This window comes from Ambystoma mexicanum, chromosome 1q, assembly GCF_040938575.1.
Source record: "Ambystoma mexicanum isolate Mex_15411 chromosome 1q, UKY_AmexF1_1, whole genome shotgun sequence".
Lineage (NCBI taxonomy): Eukaryota > Metazoa > Chordata > Amphibia > Caudata > Ambystomatidae > Ambystoma > Ambystoma mexicanum.
In genome coordinates this window covers 226,499,944-226,512,055 of record NC_090922.1, presented here as the reverse complement: position 1 = coordinate 226,512,055, position 12,112 = coordinate 226,499,944, and the positions used below count along the sequence as shown (strand labels likewise).

At 42.0% G+C, this 12,112-nt stretch overlaps 1 pseudogene; it reads left to right on the top strand.

The window, feature by feature from the left end:
• LOC138554554 (extracellular calcium-sensing receptor-like) overlaps positions 1 to 12,112 on the top strand; it is a 142,798-nt pseudogene that overhangs the window by 30,814 nt on the left and 99,872 nt on the right.

Here is a 12,112-nt window from a genome sequence, read left to right as displayed (position 1 = left end):
AATTTTGGACAAAGCTGCTTATATGCAGATTCAAAAATACCTTGAGCTTCACAAGCTCCTAAGGGTTAGACAATCTTGCTTCCGACCGTTACACGGGACGGAAACTGCATTGATAGATCTGAAAACCCAAAATGGTGAGCTGAGAGATAAAGGGAAGACAGCATTACTTCTATTACTTGATCTCGCAGATGCATTCAACTTGGTGGATCACAAGGTCCTCTGCAGGCACCTTGACGCAGCAGCCCACTTCTCTACAGAGGCTGTCAAATGGATAGAATCATTCCTGAGTGACAGAACTATGAGAGTGTTCTCCCCATCAGCAGCAGCTGACCCCACCCCAATCATGTGCGTGGTGCCTCAGGGTTCATGCATGTCTCCAACTCTATCCAACATATTCACCAAACCTTTGTTCGATGATCTGGACCTTCTGGGTATCACCTACACTAACCATGCAGATGATACACAGATTCTCCTCCTGCTTTCTGGGGATCATGGCAAGGACCTGGCGCTGGTGAATAGGATCTATCTCATCATTCAGGCATGGATGGACACCCACAGACCCTGCCTGAATGATGACAAGACAGAGTTGATCATTTTAGGCACCCCCTCTAACATCACTAAACTAGGTCATGAATACGCATCATTCATCATTGATGGTAACACCATAGCCTCCAAGGAGGTAAAAACCTTGGGTTTCTTTCTGGACGCAACCATGTCCTTCAATAAACAAGTAAAATCCCTGGCCTCTACCACAGCCTACACGTGCAAGCTTATCAGAGGTGGCAAGCCTTTCCTCTCAAATGACAGTTGCATTATCTTGGCCAGAGCATTAATTCTGTCCAGATTAGATTACTGAAATGCTCTCTACAGTGGCAGTGGCACCAATAAAGCTAGCATCCAAAAATTACAAATAGTACAAAACGACGCTCTTAGGGCCGCACTAGGCATCAACAAAAGAGTGCACATGATCTCCACCAGACGCCAATATAAATGGCTGTCCACCCACAACAAGATACAGCTAAAAATCGCCTCCTTGACACAAAGCATTACAGCATTACACAATGCTGCCCCTAGTTACTTAACTGACAAATTGATGAGAAGAACATCCAACAGGCCTACCAGAGTTATCAATACAAACTGTCTTGTGGTACCGAGATTCAAATCCACCAAGATTGGCGGCAACAGTTTCCCCTGTGAAGGCTGCCAAACTCTGGAACTCCTTGCCCCACGAGCTGAGAGCTGACCAACCTTATCTACACTTTAGAAAGTGTAAATTGAGACATTTGCACAACTGTACATATCGCGGCCCATCACTGTAAATTATAGTAAATTATTATGCTGGAACTAACTGTATTGACATTTTATTTTATCTGAATGTTCATATCTACACCTTGGCCCTCATTAGGACCCTGGCGGAGTGGGTTTCCGCCAGCGCTAATCACGGCGGACCCGTCCGCCGTACTACGAGTTCCCTTAGCGCCATGGAGGTTTTCTCCGCCTGGTTTTACCGGGCGGAGAAAACCATGGCGCTAAGGGACCTCGTTGTTAATTACGCCGCCGTACTTCACGGCGGCGTAATTAACTCCTTCCCCACTCCCATTATACCCTATGGGGCAAGAATGGGAATGGGGAAGGGTAAAATGGGGATTGGGGATTTACCGCTCCGCCAAGGTCGGCATGGGGTGGTAAATCCGCCAACCCCCATGGCGCTATCGACGGCTTTCCGCCGTGCTTCGCGGTGCATTTAGCACCGCGAAATCCGCCAGGGTCGTAATGAGGGCCCTTGTCTTGTATTTTACACGTATTATGTCATATTGCTATTCATTAGGTAACTTTGGAAGCCTTTCACCTTCTTATTGCTGCGCCCTTTTACCTCTGGGTCTGGTGCGCATTAGAAATTTAATAAACAAACAAACTAATAAACAAACAATGTTGATGACCATGCCATCATCGACAATTAAACAGAATTAGGAAACGTTGGCGCATGCGGTGCCAGCCACGGAGCAAGGTCTGTGTTAAAAAAATGTTTTATTACACTCTCTTACCGCCTGTGCAGAAAACTACACGGGTGCTAAGAAGTGAGGGGGCGGGAAAGGGAAGGAGGAACAGGGAATGGTTGGGACATTGGCTAGCAGCACCCAGGCTGCTCAGAACGCAGGCTTGTACCAGAGAATACAACACAACTGCCAAGCTTCCTGATTGGCAATCACCCCCTTCCAGGGTTCTAATAGCTGATATAATCCGCTCTGAAGGGCTATACGGCTATTAGCATCTGAGCAAGTGGCCCGAGGATAAAACTGCTTGCAAATGCCAGCGGTCCAATACAAGTCATCGGAGAACCAAAGGGTTGCGAATTGTCTTGGAAAAAAACATGTCATTGTTATGCATGAGTGACTTTACACAGTATTAAAATCCTGTAAGGAAACCTGGAAAAAAAGCAAAAATAAAACTGAGCTATTTCAACAAGCCTTATACTAATGGCTGCTACTGTAGACACAGTGCACAAATAACACCATTTGGAAAACATTTTTCTCAATTTGGTCAAATACTAACTGCCTTTGACTCTTAAAACGTGAACTGCCTTTTCTCCCTTTAATACTACCCATCTCCCTACTTCTCTTTCTTTAAGAACTAAACTCATACCCAGGGCTCAAAACAGGGGTACACGCGGGTGGACGGAGTACCCCCACTTTTTTAGGAGTTCTCCAATCTTTTTCTGAGAGCACCTTTTTATGCGAATTTCTGGTGATGCCACATTCAATTGGTATGCTAATGAGTCCCCCCACTTTCTTTTTCAGGACTTGACCCCTGCTCATACCATTGGCACTCCTCCACAGATTATGGCTACTTGCACTGTGTGCTGCACAGTTTTACCCCATGTATTCCATTGACAGTTTTTTGCAGCATGCTGTCTGCCACATCTTGCCTGCATCAGAGCGCCTAAAAGGTCTTGAGAGAAAAGGAGAATTTCTGGTCAGAGATCAAGAAGGTGGTGAGAGTCAGTAATGACACATTTCTTTCAGTTGACTGGAAAGTTTGTTTTTTAGCGATATTCTGAACTTTACCCCATCGGATCCTAGGTGGAGCAATTTAAGCCCCTTCTGAGGTTGTGCACACACCATGTGATGCCTCTAATAAAAGGGCCACACAGCTTCCCGTGCGCCAGTTCCCCACAAAACTCACTGTCTCCTGTGTCCATGTAGGGTAGGTATGCAGGAGGGGGTCCGGCCATGCTGGCACCCATAACATCTGTCAATCAGGGCTATGGCAACTCGCAGAAGCTTGGCCATGCTATAACAGACTGGGGGAGTGTCCGCCATGCAGAGCTTTCACCTTCCACGTCGGATGTTGTCTGACGAGGTCCCATGGTGCATGGGGATTTCTTTCACTGGAGTCCCCAGTGCAGGCTTTAAGGCACCATCCAAGCAATGGCAGGGGCAATCCTGTTGACCGCTGGTCCACCGGCGAGGAGCCCGCACACCGCCAGAGTACCCAGGGCAGGTGTGTGGCCAGGACAGAAGATGCAGAGCGGCATCCACTGCCGGAATGAAGGGGGAAGACTCCTGCTTGGAGGGAGAGGTGCCGAGCCGTGGCCGCGGCAATGAAGAGACTCCTGCACAGGGGGTGGAAATTCAGCTGATGCGGCTGTGCGGAGGAAGGCAGTGTAATGCAGCACAGAAATTAATAAAGTCTCCCGCCTGAGGGTTTGGGGGGGCAAGTCAGTGCAGACTCCGGGCCGCCAGAGCAATGTGATCACCTCCCCAACGAGTCTCCTGCTGGAGGAGAGTTAATGGTGCATTGAGGACAGCCGCTGCGTTATTAAGAGCAGTGGGCTGCTGAATTAAATAAATGACTTCCACCCAGAGGAGAAAAGGAGCAGTGTGGCCTCTGCCACTGCCGCACTGTTGAGCGAAGTGCACTGCCACAGGACATGGTACAAACTCGTGCCTGGGGGAGTGAAGAGCAGCTTCCACCACCTCAGCCGTGGGCCATGGAGGGGAAGGTCCATGCTGCAGCAGTAATGACAGAACTGTCGTTGCCGTAAGGCTGAGACTCAGCAACCCTGCCACAATGAAGAAGCAGCCCGTTGCTGCCTCCACAATGCAGAGGCTCAACCTTCCTGCCACAATGAAGAAGTGGCCTCTGCCTTTATTAGCTGGCCAGGCTGCCGCAGGTCTGGCCTCTTGGGCCCCCTACACCTGTCTGGGGGAGAGAAGGAAACAGTAAGGCTTCTGCTGCGGCACAGGGCAAAGACTGCTCCCCACTGGGGAGTGTAAAGTGGTAGGCCGTGACCATAACCTGCCATTTGCCGATATCATCTCCTATGAATTGACAACTGCAGCCGATATGGCGCCCAGTGGTCCTGGGTGGGGCTATCCCGGTTGCCCATCAGTGCATGAAACTTTCTCCGGCTTTGAATTAAAAGTGCTATCGTCCATCTGTGTTCAGCCCACTGACTGTACTGTTTAATATAGTGATCCTGCAAGTGGCAAATAATAAAAATGGGAACAGTAAAAAGTTGGGATCCTGCATGGTCAACATGTTTAAAGAGGACCCAGCAAAAGCTGTGTTTCCTTCAATTCCAAAAGTGCTTAAAAAGGATCCAGTAACAGGCGCATGTCATGCATGCTCCATCTCTCCTGGACTAATAAAGTGTTCTGAGTGTGAGCAATGCGCAGTGCCCACTGGCTGAGTTTTCTAAATGCATGTTGTAAGTGATTTCAATCCGGCACACACCCAGGTCACACCCAGTGTGTAGTGCGCAATTGAAACCCTTATTTATTTTTATCTATAGGTTCAACATTCTGAACGATAGACCACTCATATCACACCCTTCTCCTGGAATCCCCCCAACCCTCCTCCCCCAGGTCACACTGAACCAGGAATCAGGCTAGTTTGAAAAGGTAAATATTTATGTATGTATTTAGAATTCAAATCACAATATATTTTAATGGATAACCACAATCACCAATGTGGTGACAGAACACTGAATAGTATCTTTAATACACTAGGAATCAAGGAATGAGCATAAAACAAATGCACAGATAATAATACTTTTGTGTTGGTTGGGTATAGATGGCACTATGGTTAAGGATTCCCCCTGCAACACCCCTCAACCCCACAATAGGAAATCAATAGATGTGAGGAGTGAGCAGGTATTCAGGAATAGCACAAACAGAATATCACTCCCACCTTCCCCCTTCAAACACAAGAGAAAAAACGGAATTGACTTTTCAGCTGTCAGGATGGCTTTGAAATTGTCTATGGAATTGACTGAGCAATTTTGGTCAAAAAGACTTAAATTGTTGTAAATTCCTATGGGAGCCACTTTGAACAGTTGCAAAAAATCACAAGCAATGATTTAGTCATAAGAAAACGTTTCAAATCTTAAAGTCCAAGTGGGCATTAAATTAAAGCTGTTTCACACATGTAAAATTTCTCAGAATGTAAAATCGCAGCAAACCTTTCCTTATTCGATATTCGCTATAACATGTGAATCACACTTTGAAAATGAAAGATGGGTTTGCTTTTCAACACCAAAAGACATGATAGGGCTCACCTAGCCCACTAGCTCAGGAGCATAGCCACCTGCTTCTAGTTTTAAAAAGTTCAATAACTTTCATTAGTCCAGCTCAGGGACCTTCAGTTTCTTTCTTTCTTTTTTCCTTTTCTATAGTGCGAAACATGTAGCCTCATACTACTTCAGAGCAGTACGTGAGAATTAAGCATGTGTGGTGGTTTGCTATGCTCCTTTTTCTGAACAGTATGCCCAATGGTTTCTTAGTGCGGCCCTGTTTGCTCTCTTGAGGATTTTACACCATATCCCGGCTTTCAAAGGAAGCCAACAATGTCTTAAAGAGGCCTGAGCTGGTGGGCTAGGTGAGCCCTATCATGTCTTTTTGTGTTGAAATGCACAGCTGATTTTATATTTCTATAAAATGTGAACCAGTCCTTTGCTCAGCCTGGTATAAAGTGCTAGAGTGATCAATATCACCTTAAAATTAGATCCTGCAGGGGTAGCCATGTAGCTTTCAATTTAAGATTGGAGTAGCATACTCTGGTTCAGGTGTCCGCAACCTTTGGCTAGCCAGATGTTTTTTCCTATAAATCCCATGATCCGTCACCTTTGACTTTGCTGGCTAGTACTGATAGGAGTTGTAGTTAAAACATCTGAAGAGCCAAGGGTTGCAGGCCCCTGCTCTAGTGACCTCGATAATTTGCTCCTAAGTGGTAAAGCGTGTGTACAAAAAGTGATCTTAACTGTGATAACAACTTGAATACATTGCTCCTGAGTAATAACAAATTATGCACATTTTTGGCAACATTTAGTGATGATGGGCACAAAGATAACCTTCCAAAGTTGAGTTTCTGCTGGAGAAAGAATCTTTCTCATGGAATAGTTTTCTATTAAAAACCTGTTCAATTGTGGTCAAGAGCGTTAGGCTATGCCCCCAATTTCCCAGCCTCCATATTACCAATTTGCGTGCACACCCCTGGAAGTACCGTGAAGTACTGCTTAGCCACTTGACTGTGCGGCAAGCGACGAGCGGTGACTTCTAGGAATTCCCATTAGTTAACTTCAAGCACCACAGGCAAGTTATATACTCTAGTCTTACTTATTAAAATATCTATCCAAACTAAGACTTTTTAACTAGTCTTAGAATTAAATATGTGTAAAACGTTATATTCTTTGAAGACGAACATGCCTCCATTAACTGAAACATCAAAAGTTAATATGCAATTGAGGAGTAATCCACAGAGACAGTTACATACTCCTATAAGGGCAAAAATATTGTCTATACCCAACTCGCCTGCGCAACGAAAAAAAACAATTACGACCAATGTTAGGCAATTTTGTCAACCAGGAGGTTCAGATGCAACTGAACTCGATAAAACTGAAACTACTCCCTATCAACCATCTACATAGTGTCTCGTGGTGGACAATGACGAAGCAACCCCCATTCTGATACCGGATTCTCTAATTGCTGCTGGTTTTACCGCTACAACAACAGAGTCCGTGTTGAAGCTAGATGCTTCTTTAGATAATTCAAGCTCCACCAATAGTTATATTGACAATCAGGTATATAACATGAAGTTATTCTGCAAAAACAGACACACATGCTCTCAAATGAAACATGCTAATCCCTGACCTAACGATAGGTGCCAATCTCATGGAACAACAACAAAACAACTGAACAACAAGGTCAAACTCTGACTTGTATGCCCATTCAACCGACCCTTGAAAAATGTTCTGCTCAGATTGGGACTCCTGTACAAGTGATTTCAGACTCTCAGATGTCACCAACAGTAACAAAGAGCAACAGCCTCTCACAATCTCCAATTATGTTTGAGCACTCTCCTCATAACTCATCAGCTCTTTCCATATCTTTCACGCATCCGACACCTCGCAAAACAAATAACATTTCTCATTTACCATCTGTTCCTCAAACTGCTATAGTCTCTTCATCACTATTTCATATAACACTAATAGCAATCAATACAGCCTTGACATCTTTATCAAGGCTGTTTGAAACTTTAGAAGCAAAAATTAATCACAAATCGGTACTTATTACTTAATTATTACAACGTGACTCATCTCCAAGCCTGACCTTACCTGATAGGGTTAATATGTTGCCTCCACAATCATTATCCCGAGTTAAGAATTTGCATCAACCTGCTCCGCCCAGGATTAACATTATGAGCACAGCCCTTAACGGTGCATTATAACACAAGAAATGTGCCCTCCCTTCTTTTGCTCGAGTCATTAGACCAATTGAACCTCTGGACAACGATTCACTGTTGGTTATATCAACTCAAGTATCCACAATGCCGAATCTCTCAGAACAAATGTCTAAAATTACAAAACGCTTCTATACTATTTTCACATCAAATATGAATGCTAAAAATAAAAATACCAATAAACATATTTCCCAAGAAAAAAAACCCTAAAAACATGGATTCGATACACTTGCCCTCGATCTCAAGCTCTAAGCAATTCATAAGAGCAATTCATCTGCCTAAAAAATTGAGCACGAAAGCTGTCTCGGCAGTAGTTAAAAAATACCTAAATATTTCCATAGCAAAAAAGGATAATCTATCAACAAATGGAAAATTAACAACTGCTTATGCACCTTTGGATGGGTTCATTTCTGCCGTCGAAGATCAACAAAACCAGACCAACGACTTCCCCATTCAACAACATCCATTCCTGAGACCAGATATTGGTTCTGTAGACATACTTAAGCCATTACAATCAGTTCACGATTGTATAACTATGGAGCAAAGACGACTAGAAACACAGAAAACGGTAGATTTATATTTGGTTGCCCAACAAAAACAGCACCTATTCCATGCATAAAAACAAAAGACATGTCAACAAATGCAAATGGATCACATCACTCATGACATAATGCCCAGACAATGACTTCTTAATAACAAAGAGTGGCAGCTCCCTGAGAGAATGTCAACATCTGTTATGGTCTCAACTCATAGTGACCATAATAATCATATAAAAACACAGGGACTAGTGTTCTTGGCATTTTTTTTAGACATTCCAAACCTTGGGGACATCACATCATCAGACATTCAACAAGTTGAATTTCCTGACGAAACTGACTTAACAGTTACAAGATTATGGATCCGGTCAGGGGTGGTATAAAATGCTATCTGGAATGCAAGAATGGAACTCTTTGTCTTGGGCTTCGTAGTTGTCCAAGATATAATTTCCATATCTTCATTAAGGCAGAGTGAGGACCAAAAGTCAGTAATTACACCATCAACACACTCTAAAACTACAACTTTAAAGTTACAAAACCCATTGTGTCAGCGTACAACTGACAACTTTGCGAATACCAGTATGCCTTGCTGTTGCTGTTCTATCCAGGCATAACCACCCACAAATCAATCTTCATATGAGATCCGTTTAGCAAGTTGGGATACACAAGGGTTTACTAATTTAATAGACAACTCAGACAATCGTTTAAATAGCTTTGATATAGATGCCCTCCAAGAGACATGGCCTTCAGAATCCAGGCTATGGAATGATCACCTGATCACCTTACATCCTGCTGAATGCGTAACCAAAAGACGACCCATGTCGGGCCTATTAGTGGATGTAAAAGTTAGTGCTGGATCGACACTCGAACGATGGGTAACCCCAAACCAGCTCACTCAACCAGTTAAAATACAGCTGATGACTAGAACAATTGCATTTATTAATGTCTATTGGAATACTGTGTGTATAACCACTGATAGATTTTTTCACAATCTCGAAATGATTTTACTTCTTATTACGCAGATGCTGCTTATTACACATATAATACTTGTGGGTGATCTGAATCGGCATTGCTTCTTTGGGCGTGTTCCAACTAAGAATTTTATATCTCAAAGTTGGATGTCCTTTATGAAACAAAGGAACATGGTAAGGACTAACTGACTAACGGCTCGTTGCCAGGCGATCTTCCTCCAAAGAGCACATGGTGAAGGGGTTGACAAGAAACAATATTGATTATATATACTTAGATCGGAACCTATTTGAAGGAGCAGACAGTCTCGAAATTATTAAGCAAAAACATAGTGATCCCAACATGTTAATCTTAAAATGGTCATGGAACTCTACCCTGTCTAACTCCCCTATGAACAAATTCAGGGGCCAACTTCTACTCAGTAGTGGAAGAAACTGATTTAGATGGTCTACACCTAAGCTACATCATTTAAACAAATGTCTTATGCAAGCACAATATTTTCCGGACGAACATACTAACTACAAAAGTAAACATTATGAAACAGTTCTACAACTCTTTAGAGTTCAGCCACCTGCCTCAAACAATTCTAAAACAATATCGAATGAATTTCACCTTCAGATATCCAAAGAAGATATTCTATTTTACATTCAGAAATCCAGTCGCGATCTCAAGCTCATGGCCCTGAAGGGATGAGCAATGCTATGTTTAAAGAAGGGTCTGGGCCATGATCCTTAATAACATCTTTGTATATATAATCCAAACAAATTGTCTGGCAGCTTCCAGACGACATTCGATAATAACACCAATTTTCAAGAAAGGTGACCAACAGTATCCATTTAACTATAGGCCAATCACTTTGCTTGATGCGCCTGGGAAGATATTTGCTCGCTTCATCTTAAGAAACTTTAATGAATGGCTAAATAATACACAGAATCGTGACCCATTCCAAACAGGTTTTGTTGCTGGGATGGGCACTGCCATCAATCTAATAAAACTCACTGCTTTAAAATCTAATTTTCTTGTACAAAAACAACTGCTATATTTAGCATTGGTGGACTGTCGGTCCGCTTTTGACTCCATTTCGTGACAGTTGTTTCTGACCAAGTTACTAAAAGTACAATGTCCAACATCTATTATTACTTTAGTTAATCTACTACATTTTGATACTTCAATTGAGTCCGCCCCGGTTTTCACTCATAAACGTTTAAAACAAGGGTGCATTTTGTCCTCTGCCCTTTTCAATTTGTTCATTCTAGACCTGAAGGAGAAACTTACAAATATTTTAGCGGACCCACCAACGTTAGGCACCCAAACAATGCCTTGGCTGCTACATGCAGACGACTTGGTGCTGTTGTCAAAAACTCCCAAAGGTCTGCAGAAATTATTGAATTGTTTAGGCTCATATGCAAAACAAAATCATCTACAAATCAACCATTATAAAACAAAGGTTATGCATTATGGCATAACACGATCAGTGAAAAAACCCTTTATCTGGAGATTATACGATTAATGTGAATGACCAAAATGGTGATGACTTATATTTCAATGACATTAAGACTAAACTGACTACAGCCATATCACAGGCGAAGATCATATTGGCCAAGTATGCCACATTTCCGTGTGTCCCAGCACTTACTTATTACAACCATAAAACACTGCCAGTCCTGTTGTATGGCATGGACACAAAAAGAAATTTCAGGAAAGCTTTTAGCACAAAATCGAAGGCAAATTCTGGTGCCGAGTGCTAAATCTTCCTTATTGTGCACCTGTAGATATGATTAGATTCAAAATGGGCTAATTTCACTATACAGTACATATGCATGAAAATGATGTGCCTTATTAAGAAAATGTATTTTAGCGCCAAAGTCGAACATGTTGTTAAGTATATTAGCCTCCTACATATTTACATCCACTAATAAGTTTGTAACTTTATGGAACACCACCACTCTAAATATTTTATTGGCCGCTGACATAACACTAGATCTTTTTAAAATTACACCGATTTGATTGGATTAAAACACAGCAAATATGCTTAAATCACAGTGACTTTAAGAATAATCCTTTTGGTCCAGAAAATATTGCGTGATGGCAATTTATTTAGCAAAATGTCCATCGACTGTGCACAGGAATGGCTATCTTCGATTTAGATACGACTTGTGGCCAAATGATGATGTTTTGTCCAGGCAAAAAACTATTAACAAAGCTAAAAACATCTGTTGCTTTTGCAAAATTGTGGACCAACATGAAACTCTATGATATTTAATCACTGAATGTCCAATGCTTACTGAGAAACGCAATTATTACTTGAATTATTTTTAAAATATTTTAGAATTGTTTGTCCAGAAGCACTCTGGAATAACATGTTTTGTACTAGCTATACATCTGTCAGAATTTCAACAGTAAGTTTCATAGAAGCATTACAACTAAATTGCCAAATGGAATCAACATAACTTTGCAAAATGGACAATGACCCTTTGTTGTAGCTAAGATGATGGAAATGTTTCTTCTTTCTTATCTTTTGTACGAGATGATCACTCCCCAAAACTAGGGGGTGACTCCTTCTCTCCTTTATGTAATTAGTAACGCAATTCAAATGGCATGCCTTGTATATAAGTATTTTTGATCTCATATGTTATTTTATATTAACCTTGTAGCAGTGACATGCTGATAATTGTCATATGTCACTGCTGTCATGATGATTTGTAAATGATTGATTATGTAATTGATCTTCAATTTCATTTATATATTAATGTCTTAATCTGTAAACTTCCGAATTGAAAGGTTGAATTTTATCAGCTAAATCAATAAACAAAAATTGAAAAAAGATAATTCATTTTGAGTTTTTCTGCCACGAGGGGCATTATACT